At 44.9% G+C, this 14161-nt stretch overlaps 1 non-coding gene across 1 annotated transcript; it reads left to right on the top strand.

The window, feature by feature from the left end:
• Positions 1-4653: 4653 nt before the first annotated feature.
• On the top strand, positions 4654-4735 carry TRNAL-UAG (transfer RNA leucine (anticodon UAG)). The gene has a single exon. It is a non-coding gene; the product is annotated as a tRNA-Leu (tRNA).
• Positions 4736-14161: the final 9426 nt, after the last annotated feature.

The raw sequence follows: 14161 nt of genomic DNA, 5'->3' as shown, positions 1-14161 counted from the left end.
TCCTTGGTCCGCCAAATTTCTGGGAAGGCAACTGACTCGGAACGTGACCGGTGTGTGTCAGCAGGTGTTGATGTGCTCCTTCGTTCGAAGCAACGCTCTTCCAAGTTGCCGCTGAGAAAAGTGGAGGCCTACCTTAGGAACAACGCCCTCGCCGTACTTCCAGCCGACAAGGAAGGAGGGTTTGCCGTTCTTTCTTACAAGATTTTCAGTTCTAAAGCAAGTGAAGCTGTTTCATCTGTTTTAAAAAGTTACGACAATGTTGTTCTTTCTAAAGTCAAGTCTCAGGCAAAAAAGATGTGTGAAAAGCTCGACCTCAGTAAACTTGTTAGTGACATAGCAAATAGCAAAAAAGATTGTCTTGAGGTATTCTTCAGTGCGAAAACAAATACGCCTGAAAAACCATTTAGTGTTATCGTTTCAGAAAATGGCACGTGACAAAAAAATCTTGCGTTGTTTTTACAAAGTAAGCTTGGTCCATTAACAGTAGATGACACATTTCTCGTGAAAAATTCCCATTAAGTTCTTGATTTCGTCTGATCCCGTTCGAATCAGCACATGTGTGGTTTTTCCATTCATGTAAAAGATCTGTATTATTCGTTGCCTCACAAATCGACTCTTAAGTGGTGTAGAAGAGTGCATTGACAAGCTTGGTAGCATAATATTTCAGAATAGTGCTGGTATATCGTCTAGTAGCTTTTTAGAACTTTTATCTTTTTATTTGCAATCTACTTTTATTCAATGGAACGGGAAGCCCCACCTTCAAAAGGAGGGCATTTGTATTGGAACTTGTATTGCTCCAATCTTAAGTAATTTGTTTTTAGCCAAGCTCGACAGAACCATTTCCGATGACCTTAGTGACAACCGAATCATGCGCATCTTTAGATTTGTTGGCGACTTCCTCATTCGTCTTGACTGTGACCCCACTTTTTGTGCCCTAGATATCCTCAACTTCATCAAGGAGCGGTTTAGTCCCCTTGTTTTAACCCATGAGTTGCTTGTTAATAACACTCTCAGATTTTTAGATATCGCTCTCGTTTTTCACCTAGACCACATTTGTTGGATGTACAAACTGAGGAGTAACAAACCCTTGCTTCTGTACCACTCCGCCCATACTAAGCTCGTAAAACGAGGCATTGTAAACATGTGCTTTAGTAACGCATTACAGAAGTCTTGTCCACATCTGATGGCAGCTAGTTTCAAGGGACAAGCAGAACGACTTCTGGATGCTGGCTACCCCTCTCACGTACAGGTTTCCGTTGCGGGAATTCTGGTCAAGAAGCTTCAGTCCTTGCAGCAAGCTCTCGCTCATGTTGAGCCAGTAAGACATCAAAAGCTTGCCGTAGTGCCTTATCTGCATGGAATCTCCCACAACTTGAAAAAGGCTGGGGAGCGAGCCAATGTAAAGGTGGTGGTTTCTGCCCCGAAAAAGCTCTCGTACTTGTGTATGAAAGTTGTTTCACATGCAAAACCGGGATGCTCTAAAAAGCACTTAACACTGTTTGTCACATGCGCGCAATTTGTAATCTATCAGATACCTCTTTCATGCGGAAAACACTACATAGGACAAACTGGCAGGTGTATTAATGACCTGCTCCGCGATCACGCTTGCAACGTAAAAAATGGTCGAGATGGTTTTTTGGCACTACATTGCAGCACGTGGGGCTGCAAACCACTTTTTCATGATACGGTAATCATAGGAAAAAACAGAAATAAAGTGACAAGGGAGATTATTGAAGCAGAAAGGATTATTAGATTAGGGCTGAACGGCGTCAGCACTCCTTCTCTCAGTCTTTGTGAAAAAAAATTGTCGTTTTTGAGATCATAAGTTTTTAGCGCATGGCAATAGAGGGTTTTTCATATGTTTGTCTGTTGTATTCGAATTTCGTGAGCATATATATGTACGCTCCTCGAAATAAAATTTTGTTGGAAGTAAGCGCTCCCTTCTGTCCCTTCCCTTAGTTTACGATTCTAAACGCGCTACGTCGAGTAATTAGCAAAGGTAGATGCATCTCAAAGTTGACTAGATGAGATGGTAATTTTATGTATATCGGTAGGTTCTTGTTCAGTTACAAAATTTTATGTAAATGCACAAAAAATGACCCTGAAGGAAACTGCTGCACTCCAGTGTACTGACAACAATAAGTACCATGATTGCTTAGTGTGACGTCGCTCTGTGTATATTTGTTGACGCAATCGCACTGAAAACCAGCGCGATCGGTTCACATCATCAGAAAACCTCTCGTCCTTTTCTTTTGTTATCTTTTCTTCTTGTTCTGACAGCTACATGTTAAAAGACATCACGTTACCCCCATAGGGCCAATGCCTCGAGCAAAGTCTATCGGAATCTTTCAAGTGCCTTTTGATTCCACGTTGCAATACGCCAATATGAAGCTGAGAACTGCTTTCCGCTTGGATGTATATATAGCATTGTATACGGTTGATTGATTTCTGGGGTTTAACGTCCCAAAACCACCATATGATTATGAGAGACGCCGTAGTGGAGGACTCCGGGAATTTTGACCACCTGGGGTTCTTTAACGTGCACCCAAATCTAAGCACACGGGCCTACGACATTTCCGCCTCCATCGGAAATGCAGCCGCCGCAGCCGGGATTTGAACCCGCGACCTGCGGGTCAGCAGCCGAGTACCTTAGCCACTAGACCACCGCGGCGGGGTTAGCATTGTATACGGCGACGTGTGCAATGAACATATAGTGAGAAACAGTGCGCCTGTTTACACTGACAGTGTAAATCTACAGCGCAGCACCACGCGACGCACGAGGTCGGCAGAGCGGCACTTTGTGTCGGTAGCGTGACCGAGTGGCTTAAGGCGCTAGTTTTAGGTACTAGTCTCTTCGTAGGCGTGGGTTTGAGTCCCACCGCTGCCAGAGTAACGTTTTTAGCTACAAACTTGCCGTGTCATCATTAAATGTAGTGCTGTACAAGCAAACCTCAGCTGGCTGAATTTTGTGCACAAAGAGAGCAACTTATTGTGAAAATGAACAAAAAAAGAGGAATTTTATTCAGAAAAAAATTACGTCTGATTATTACGCCATTACATTGTTCCTAATTTCCTGCTACCTCAAAAAAAAGAATAATATTTGAGTAGTTGTGATGTAAAGATGTAACTTTGTTTGCCTAGGTATCCTGTGTTTTTTTCTTTTGCTTGAAGTTGTCTATCTTCTCAATTATCTCATCGCACTTCTCCAGAAGTGACAACTGGTCTCAATATTGGGTGCCCATGTTTTCGGGGACCACAGAAACACTGTCATACGTGTATAGTTTTTGCCTTTTGTTTTGCGCAACTCCAAGAATGAGAATATTGCCGCCCGCGCATGCATGACATTCGTCGCACGCGCAAAATGTCGTGCGCAAGCAGGCGTGCAGGTGTTTTACGATTTGGAAGTGACGCGAGTATGCCCCCACAGCTGAATATCTGCGGTTGCGAGTGGTAAACTGTCATGGCGCGGAGACGAAATGAGGGTGAATGCACATTACATGAGTTCAATCATATAATATTCAAAGTTTTAACTCACAAAACGGCAATATGATTATGAAGGGACGCCGTTGTTTAGGGCTCCGCAAATTTCGACCTTCTGGTGTTCTTCAAAGAGTACTAACATTGCACCGTTAGAGTGTACTAGAATACTATGGCGCAGTACACGAGCCTATACATTTCTGCTAAACTGAAATGCGAACGCCACTGCCGGGGTCGTACACACACGAGTGCACGTTTGAACGTCTTGGCAAAGACCCAACGCAAGAACTACAGTGTCCGTAATGTCGCCATTGTGCCTTATCAGCTTTACGAACGATACGGAGCAGGCGCTGTTTCCCTGACGTCTTAAATATATGTAATTAAAAGCTTGTCATGCCCTGGGCCAGCAGGCAGAAAAATTATGTTATGAAAAAAGAGGAATGAGAATATTGAAAGAGGGGAAGGGAAGAAGCTCGGTGGGTAGTTTTCATAGCCCTATTTTTGAGGAGCTGTGAACAGTACTTTTAAACATCATCTTCACTCTTCTGCTCCTTCCTGCTCGGCTGCTCCTGGCCACATTGATCCCTATTTCTAGTCACACACGAATTCTACATTTCAAAATAACACAAAAACTTCGAAATTTCTTTAAACCTTCCCAGGTCGCCCTTGCACAGTATTAGATGGGACAGAGCTCCGGGGGCTTTTGATCACGCCTGTATAGACACCTAGCCATGAAAACTTACAAGGGAAGGTTTTAGAGCTATTTTGAATGTTCATAACGTATAAAAGCATGGCTGTTCCTAAATTTATTATACTTGTTTTTCTGTCCCTATCAAACAAGATGTTATCGAGAAGAGCCATGTTTTTGCCATCATAAAAGACCCGTCTCTTCCCCATTTTTTCTTCTGTTTCTATCTCCTTCCCTCTTTCATGCTACGAGATATGACGTAACGTCAATGAAATCCTCGCAAGCATCATGCTTTTTGATTGCATGCACATCTATTTACGAGAATTTGAAGCTGTCAACTGCTTTTCGCTTTAATGTCCATATCAAAAACGTGTCCAACGACGCCTTATCAGAAAACCAACAGAGCGCCTGTTTTCGAAGGCATTGTATACATTTTCCGCGAAGCGCCCCGGAGTCACAATAGAAGCAGCCGTGCAGCACGACGTGATGGTAGCGTGGCCGAGTGGTCTAAGGCGCTGGTTTTAGGCACCAGTCTCTTCGGGGGCGTGGGTTCGAATCCCACCGCTTCCAGGATATATTTATTCTTGATTGCGTTGAAGGGTTTTATTATTTATCTTAGTGCAATGAAGCAACATCTGTTCGTAGCCAGTGGTAGGAAAGATAGAAATCCGCAACGAAGCCCAATGAAAACAATATTTGGCAGAATATGATGTTTGGTAAGCTTACTAGCCACACTGTTAATAAATGTTAGATGCATGTACTTTGATTGCGGGGTTCACTTACTACGTTATTCGCAGTTGCCCATTACCACAGGGAACACGCTTTTTCGCCTTCCCAACATTTGAATCGATAATTGCTATATAAAACTTTTCCCTCATATTACGTTTCACTAGAAGTTATCAATCTTGGCAGTTAGTGAGTTATTGATTAACCAGGAGTGACTACTGGCTGAAGTCAGCAGTCAAATAATTTCGAGTACTATGAGGACACCCACAGACATGTAGCGGTTGCCTGAGTTGCGATCAACTTTCCACGAATGAAAGAATATTCGCCCGCGCAAGATATTTGCTGCCCCCACAGGCCTAGTGTGGCGTGAATCGAAATAGCTCCACAGCTGCAGCTAGACATGTATGCTAGTGGTAAATAGACGTCAGGTCATGAAAAGAGCATGCACATCATGCAACTGTGTTCTTAATGTTTCGGCCAGGAACCAACGTAGGAATCTGTGGTGTCTATATAATCGCCATTATAACCTATCATTACGAAGACACACGTTTGCGATAGAGGGTACTTACTTCTCTTAACGGAAGAAAGTGCTAAGACAAATAAGAATAAAAGAGAGAAAAGACAATGCTAAAGCTGGCTTGCCCCTTCGTGGTTGTTGAAAAAAAAGAAAGATAACGTTTTTTATGAAGTACGTGATATCGTTCTCGACCATGACAAGAAAACTGGAATTACGTTTGATTGCGAAAAACCTTGACTGGGGCTCATGCGACTAAGGTTTAGAAACGGCCATATCATAATTATAAATGACATGGAAGACTGGTGAATCGCAGCGGTATTTTCTGTTTGTAATGAAAAAAATAATATCTCACACACGGCCAGTGGTGCAACCAGTAATTCATTTACGTGTGCGTATGCCCCCCCCCCCCCCCCCACACACACACTCAATAGTTGAGACACACCGGTGTGCTCACTATAGGAACAGAAGGGGCTACCCTAGATGAACACCATAGGCGTGTGCTGCAGCACACGCGAATTGTGGCCTAGAGTGTCTAGAAACTATGTATTGTGGGGCATACTGCCAATTTCTTCAAGCTGTCACAACGTAAAATTGGAATTTTCAGTAAAACATTATCTGAATATGACAATTCGTTGTCATCATAAAATTGCTATCACTCCGCATTTCTTCCTTTTCTTTGTTTCTCCTCAGCAATGCTTCATGCTACGAAAGAAGGCGTAACATAGGCAACTCGAACCTTTCAAGTGAGATACTTTTTGATTTCACATATATGGGCTTCAGTGACATAGCCCAAGGGAGGGTGGGGGGTATTTGTGAGTTCTAACCCATTCTGAAATTTTTAAATTTTGCTTGCGCATATAATGTTGCCCATATATTTACTTACCACTTTACGGTATGAAAATAGTTCATAAATCAAGATGGCGACTGTTGCATTTTTCGATCACCAACATGTCGTCATCCTCTTCTTCGCAGACCACAGCATTGTCTTAGCGCCAACACCGCAACATTGACCTCCAACGGCAAAAGCGCCGACGCGGCACTTCTTAGTAAGTGTTGGACAAAAGGTACAGCTTAAGGCGAGCGACGTGGACGATGTGTGAAGATGAGGAGAGCACTGAAGGGTTTAGAGGATCTTTATCGTAGGTAACATCAGTCACCTGCCGCAGCACATGAGAGGACCCGGAGTGCTTTGACAGAAGCTTCTAGGCCAGGCCTACACGCCGAGACAGAGGCCACTGAAAAACTAGGTGACTCGGATTAAAGTGGGCCATCTGGTAAAGACTGTCAAGACTAGGTTTCTGACGGAGCTGCGTGTACGAAAGGTACCGATGGGCAATCTGACGGCCAATTGGGCTGTGCTGATTGTGTGGCTAGCATATGCCGTGGATGGACAGGTGGGCACGCTTTGCTAGAAGCGTGTCGAACGGCAAGGTCAGTTCTCTTCCATACAAAAGGTAAACTGCAGAATATGCAGCAGTGTCGTTGCGCAAGCTATTCTAAGCGAAATTGACAAAGGGTATATAGCGCAATAATCTATTCACGATGATTAGTCGAGACATACATGGTGAGCATGTCAATGAGCGTGCGATTTAAAGGTTCTGTGAGGCCGTTTGTTTAGGAACGATAGGCCGACGTAAGCTAGTGCTTGGTTGCACAAGAACGACGTAGATCATCAATTACCTTAGATAAAAACTAGTGACCGTGGTCCGTGAGAAGTTGACGAGGAGCGCCGTGTTGTAAGATGACATCTTGTATCAAAAAGTCGGCGACGTCTGTAGCGCAGCTGCTCGGGAGAGGCCTCGTAATGACAAAACGGGTGGGACAATCTGCAGCGATGACGACCCACCTGTTACCACTGTCAGAAAGAGAGAAAAGGGCCCAGTAGGTCGAGGCGGACACGAAAGAAAGATCAGCAGGTATGTCGATCAGTTGAAGGAGCCCGGCAGTGTGTGCAGCTGGTATTTCGCGGCGTTGGCGCGATTGGTGAGAAGCAACGTAACCTTGTACGGAACGGCAGAGGCCGGGCCAGAAAAAGCTTTGGTGGAGACGGTCGTACGTTCTGCAGCACCAAGGTGGACGGCTGTTGGGACATCATGTAGTTGCTGAAGTATGGTTGAGTGTGCATCAGTGGGTGCTACGAGTAGTTCCTGTCCCACGGTGTGTATGTTCCTGCGATATAAGGTACCGTCAATGACGACGTCGAAGCAAACTCTCATTTGATCCAGTATTCAGGCGGTTGAATAACTTTTGTAGGGACGCGTCACGCCAGTACTCACCACCTATTTTACCGAAAGCAGAGAGTGGAGAAATTGATAGACAAATCAACCGTTATGAGATCGGGAGTGTCAATTGGGTACCGATAGAGGGAGTCGGCTTCTTGGTGTAAACGGCTGGACTTGCAAACCACAGCGTACGTGTATTCCTGGAGACGCAGAGCCCCACGAATAAGGATCCTTGAGGGCTGGAAGCCAGCGTAGAGTGTGATGGTTTGTGGTAACAGTTAATCCTCGGCCAATTAATAGGGGCGCAACTTACCAACGGTCCATACGAGTGTCAGACACTTGTGCTCAGTAATGGAGTATTTGTGTTCGGCAGGAGAAAGAAGCCGACCGGCATATTCAAGAAATCGATCATGACCGTATTGACGCTGGACTAACAACGTGCCAATACCGTATCGACCAGCATCATTGCGGACCTCAGTTGTAGTAAACGGGTCGAAATGGATGAGAATGGGTGGTATTGCCAAAAGTGTTACAAGGTGGCAAAAATCCGTGGCTTGATGAGAACCCTACTCAAACGGCACATCTTTCCTTAGGGGATTAGGGAAGGGGTGTGTAATCTCTGCGAAGTTTCTTATGAATCTTGGGAAATGTCCACATCACGTCGAATGCCCATGGTACAAGTTTGTTAGACAAATTGGAGGACAGCGGGAACTCTGTCGGCATCAGGGTGGGTGCCAGATACGTCAACTAGATGCCATGGCATAGCAACTTGGCGATGCCCAAAGTGACATTTCGAAGAATTAAGTTTTAGTCCGCCACACGAAACGCTGAAAGAATGCATGAAAGTCACTCGAGGTGAGATTCACAAGCTGGGGCAAACACAATGATGTCGTCCATATAACAAGGACCGATATATCATTAAAAACTGTGCAAAAGTTCGTCCATCAACCGCTCGAATGTGGCCGGTGCATCGCTCAAGCTGAAAGGCTTGAGTATGAATTGGTTAGAGATCGTCAGGCGTTACGAAGGTGGTATACTCGCAGTCAAAGTCATATACGAAGAGTTTCCTGTGGCCATAGTGCAGTTATATTGAAGAAAAGTAGTTTGCATCATAAATGCAGTCCAGGACATCATCGATACGAGGAATCGGGTAGACCTCCGTTTTGGCGACCATGTTTAAGTGCCAATAGTCCACACAGAATCGCCAGGTATTGTCTTTATTTTTAACTAAGACCACAGGGGACACCCACTTACCCGAGAAAGTCTCACGGATGCCTTTTGTGAGCATATCGTTCTGTTGGATAACTAGGCGCTCTGGTGGTGACATCGGTAGAAATACTTGTGAATTGGAGATGCATTAAAGGTATTTATGTATTGATTGACTTGCGAGGTTTGACCTGAGGGCCCAACGTCCAAGTCAAATATGTCTGAGTAGATCGTAAGGATATCACTGAGGTTTTTGACTTCAGACGGCGACAGCTCTGTGGCAATCACTTTGGTTACGTTGTTGTGCAGTGTAGAATATATGGCTGCGTCAGCACTATGTGGCTTTGGGAAACGACTGCGGAGAGTTTAGGCGACACCGATGAGATCATGCACTCGTTCGATGGTGACAGAGTGGCGATAACAATGCCTCGTGGTAGGACTTCAGGTTTCTGTCCCTCGTTCAGAAGAAAAAGGCACACCCTGTTCGCTGTAACAGTTAAGACGGTGTACGGAGAGGAGACGATGTGGGCCGGTAAAACACCGGGCGACGGAAAGACGGCGTAATCCTCATTCAGCACACTGGAATATGGTTCAACAGTGACAAAAGTTAGGGCTTGTGGTGGGAGGCGAACAAACTCGGCACACGAAAGCTTGTTCTGAGCCATCTACGACGCGTCGGCGGCTGTAGGCAAGTCAAGTTGCACGACGCTTGCAGAGCAGTCAATTGCAGCAGAGTGGTCGGACAAGAAATCGAGTCCGAGGTTGACGTCATGAGGACAATGAGTGAGAACATGAAATAGAATAGACGTCTGGTAGTCGGCGAATCTCGCACATGCAGAGCACATTCGGAGCACAGCCGGAGTTGCTCCACTAGCGACACGCACAAATAGGGACTCGGGTGGCGTAAGGAACTTATTTAAAGGTGCGAAAAAATCAGAACCTATAATTGAAATATTGATTGATTTGTTGGGTTTAACGTCCCAAAACCACCATATGATTATGCGAGACGCCGTAGTGGAGGGCTCCGGAAAATTCGACCACCTGGGGTTCTTTAACATGCACCCAAATCTGAGCACACGGGCCTACACCATTTCCGCCTCCATAGGAAATGCAGCCGCCGCAGCCGGGATTTGAACCCGCGACCTACGGGTCAGCAGCCGGATACCTTAGCCACTAGGCCACCGTGGCGGGGCTATAATTGAAATAGGCACACCAGTGACAGTGAGGGCTGTAATAGGCAGGCAACCCACTTCTCCAGAAAGCATATTCTGGTCCGTAGTCAGCGTCAGCAGAGGGTTTTCAGGTCGGAAGTCCAATGCAGCGTCACCTCCGGGAATCGCGTCGCCCAGACTTCCGAGTAAAGGCATCCACTAGGGCGGGATGACGAATAGCGACGGGGCTGAGGTGACCTGGAGCGATGATCATGCGGTGACGTCGAATGTGGCAGCGCCGCTTGTGGCATCTGAGGGCAGTCATCACATGTGGGGCCACTGTCTCGTACGGAATGCACGTGCTCAGTACGCTAGGCAGTATATTTCTAGACACTGTAGTACCAAGGACGTAGACGAATCGTCACATGATTATCAGAATTTTTTGCCGCGAAATCCATCAGGCGATGCAGCGCTGCATACTGCTTTTTTTGCACGCCAATATGAAGAGATACGTACATACTACGCAAAATAAAGCGACAACGAAAGTGATAACGGCATGCCACACTTTAACCTTCGTATTCACAAACACTCCTCGACTCGACTTTAACCCTTCACTTGACGGAGTTGAGCACTGCGCCGCTGCTCGGATGAAAATGGCGCTGCGCTACTCTAGAATAGCTGCAAATTACCACTCATATGCAGCGACTTGCCCTGCCTAGAGATGGCGCTCTCTTCGGCTTTCTCAAGTGGAGTAGGAACGTTGAGTGAAGGGGCGTTCTGGAATACGGGGGTAAGTATTCCTCAACAACTGTATTATCATCAGTTATATCGATATTCACAGCAGTACACAACTACACTGTAACCATTATATTATATATACTAATAATAAATGCGTGGAGTGTAAGAATGTATGCATCTTATTACGTATAAGGTGACTGCGATACCTGAAATATGTGCCGTCAAATTAAAAAAAAACTTTTTAAAACATACACATAGAAATGCGCAAGTTAACATAGACAAAATGAATGAGTAAACTGGTACATTTATTCAGTTGTCGAATGAGCAATGCCTAATCATGAAGAAGACGGATGTTCGGGGTGGCTGGCACTTACTTCCCTTGGGGAAAAAAGATACTCGGAAAAATGCTGATTATAGCTCGCTTTTTTTCATTAACGTTACGGTTATTGAAAAAAAAAAACATTCGGTTCTTCATGAAACACGTGGTGTAGTTTTTTTCGCCCAAGACAAAAACGTGAATTGGTTTCCAGGGTTACCTTTCCATCCCTTTTTCGTTTTCACGTTCAAATTTGAAGTACTTCTTCCAACAGCCATATATTTTAATCGGAATGATGGTCTGTTTGTTCTGAATAATATTGTGTCTGTCGAATAACAACGAGCTTTTGCATTTACACTTGTTTCTTCCACAGTACAAGAGATTGAAGGGGGGCATTATGAATAACACGAAGGAGCCACTACATCGCAGCATATTTTATATATTTTATTGATAATCATTATCCTACACATAGTCAGTGGTGCAACCAGAAAACGTTTTGCGAGCACACGGATGAACACACACGCACTCCCACAAACACACATACATACACGCGCAGACACGTACTCAAGCACACACACACACACTACATGCACTTATGCACGCACGCACGCATACAAACATGAATAACATGACAATAGTACGTTTTTGAAAACACTTCTGTCACACGTCTCTAAAAAAATTTATGAATCCGTGGGCACTTATCCAGTTAAAAATTTAATACCAGTTAACCATCAAGTCTGTATGACGAAACGATTATTGTATACGCCAATGTACTGGGAAAACATGGGTCTGAACGAAAGGGGCTGCCAATATGCATTAACTGAAAAACCTCCTTTCATTGAAGCTCTTTCTACCTTCCTCTCAAACAAGATGCTCTTGTGAAAGACCATTGGTGGTCATCATAGAAGACACATCGCTTCCCTTCTTTTCATCTATTTATTTAATATTGTTACTGTTACATACTACGAGATATGCAGTTGCGTCTGCGAAAACCTCTCAAGCGCGACGCCTTTCGATTCCACGCACATATTTATCCGAGACTAGAAAACTGTGAACTGCTTTTTGCTTCGCTGTTTATATAGTACAGCAAGAAAACTTATCCAATCAGCGCCGGATCAGGAAACTGACAGAGCGCCTGTTTTTTTTTTTGGTATTGTATAAATTTTCCGCGAAGCACCGTCGAGTGACAATGGAAGCAGCAGAGCTGATCCTTGTGTGGGTAGCATGGCCGAGCGGTCTAAGGTGCTGGTTTCAGGCACTATTTTTTTCGGGGGCGTGGCTTCAAATCCCACAACTGCCAGATTTATCATTTTAATGTGATAGTTTTATAGAGACACTCTCGGCTGGATTTTGCCGCCGTTGTCGGCGTACACGTCGATGTCGTGCACCGTATATGTGTACGTATTTATATATATGAAAATGCAAGAAAGAAAAGAAATCAAGAAACAAGACTTCATTGCGCGGAATCAAACGTAGCACCTCCGCGTCGTGAACGCGAGGCGTTAACCACTGAGCCACCGAGGAGTACCTCCTTCAATGATCGAACGGAGAGCTATTTATATCTACCACTTCCGCTGTTGGCGGGCATCTTGAGGGGTGGGGGAAACTATCATGTTTTCAGCATTATCAGCAAGATGGCGGAATGAGTGGCCGGCGGCTCTCATCTCTCACGCGTATGCTTTGTCCCGCGCAGAGGAAAGGAGTAAACGACTTCTCGCGCGCCCTTATCTGCCGGTGCGGAGGATCATGCGTCTCTGCTGGCGTTGGGCTTGCACCGGAACGTATCTGTTGTAGTTACGGGGTGCAAAAAGGTCACTGCAATCGTTGCACAGCCTCCGTTTGCGAAAAGGGCGCGCTTTTAAGACACAGCGAAGTCACAACAGAGACGCTTATTCGCGTTAATCACTTCCTGTGAGTACGTTTCGTGCGTTATTTGTGCAGAAGAAACGCGGGGCACGTTTCAATCTGCTTGCCATTCTGCGCGTGACCTTCCGATCGGTTGCTATCGTGTTTAATGCTTCGCCTTTCTGACTAAGCTGTGACTTTTTTTTGCTACATACGTAAGTTGTAAGATGTATGGTAGCGTTATACAAGCCACAGCCGATGTTAACCAGTGTTAATAAAGAGAGCATTGGACTACGAAGCTCAATTAAAAAGAGGATTTATTTGGTAGAAAAAGCAATGACGTCTGGTCAATTTATTAGGAAGACGGTTATAAAATAATAGAGGCTAACAATAGTGATTGATTTTGGGGTTCGCTTATTACGTTATTCGCAGCTGCCCAATACAAAAAAAAAACACGCTTCTTCACCTCCTTAACAGCTTGAATCGTTAATCGCTATGCAAAAGATTTTCCCTCACTTTACTGTTCACTAGAAGTTTTAATCTTGGCAATTAGTGCGTCACACCTCCAGGAAGGACTACTGGTTGAAGCGTATATTTTAGGGAACTACAGCAACACTTGAAAGCATGTAGCCGTTGTCTGGGTAGCGATCAACTTTCCACGAACGAGGAAACATTCACCCACGCTAGACATTCGTCGCGTACATCGGCCTATAGTGTGACGTAACGCTAAATTTAGCTCCGCAGCTATGGCGGCCGCTGCGAGCGCTAAATTGTGCGTGCACAAGACGCATGTGTTTCCTTATCGTTTGGGTCATGAACCGAAGTAGGAATCTGTAGTGTCCATAATTTCGCCATTACACCTTATCAACAAGAAAAGGGACGTTTGGGATCGGTGGTACTTATCTTGGAGGACAAAAGGTTCTCAGAAAAATCCGGACGAAGGACAAAAAGGACAACGAGAATGCTGGCTCGCCGCTTCACGTTTATCAAAAAAAAAAGAATATTCTATTATAATGCTTCTCACGGAGCACGTGGTATTCTTCTCCTCGCTCAATTCATTTTCATCTCATTTTATTTCCTTAAAGACCCGCGAGGGCGTGTTACATAAGGGGTGGGTAATTATAAAGACAAAACATAGAAGCCAAAGGTTTAGCAAAAAGTGCTTATTGGTATTTTTTATGAACGATGATGGGCAGGGGTTGGTTGTGATTTCAGTGGGAAGACCGTTCCAGTCTGGTGCAGTACGTGGAAAAGACGAGGCAGAAAAAGTCCGGG

Source organism: Rhipicephalus microplus, chromosome 2 (assembly GCF_043290135.1).
Source record: "Rhipicephalus microplus isolate Deutch F79 chromosome 2, USDA_Rmic, whole genome shotgun sequence".
In the NCBI taxonomy this organism is placed as follows: domain Eukaryota; kingdom Metazoa; phylum Arthropoda; class Arachnida; order Ixodida; family Ixodidae; genus Rhipicephalus; species Rhipicephalus microplus.
Note: the sequence above shows the minus strand (reverse complement) of the source record. Positions and strands in the feature narration are given on the sequence as shown.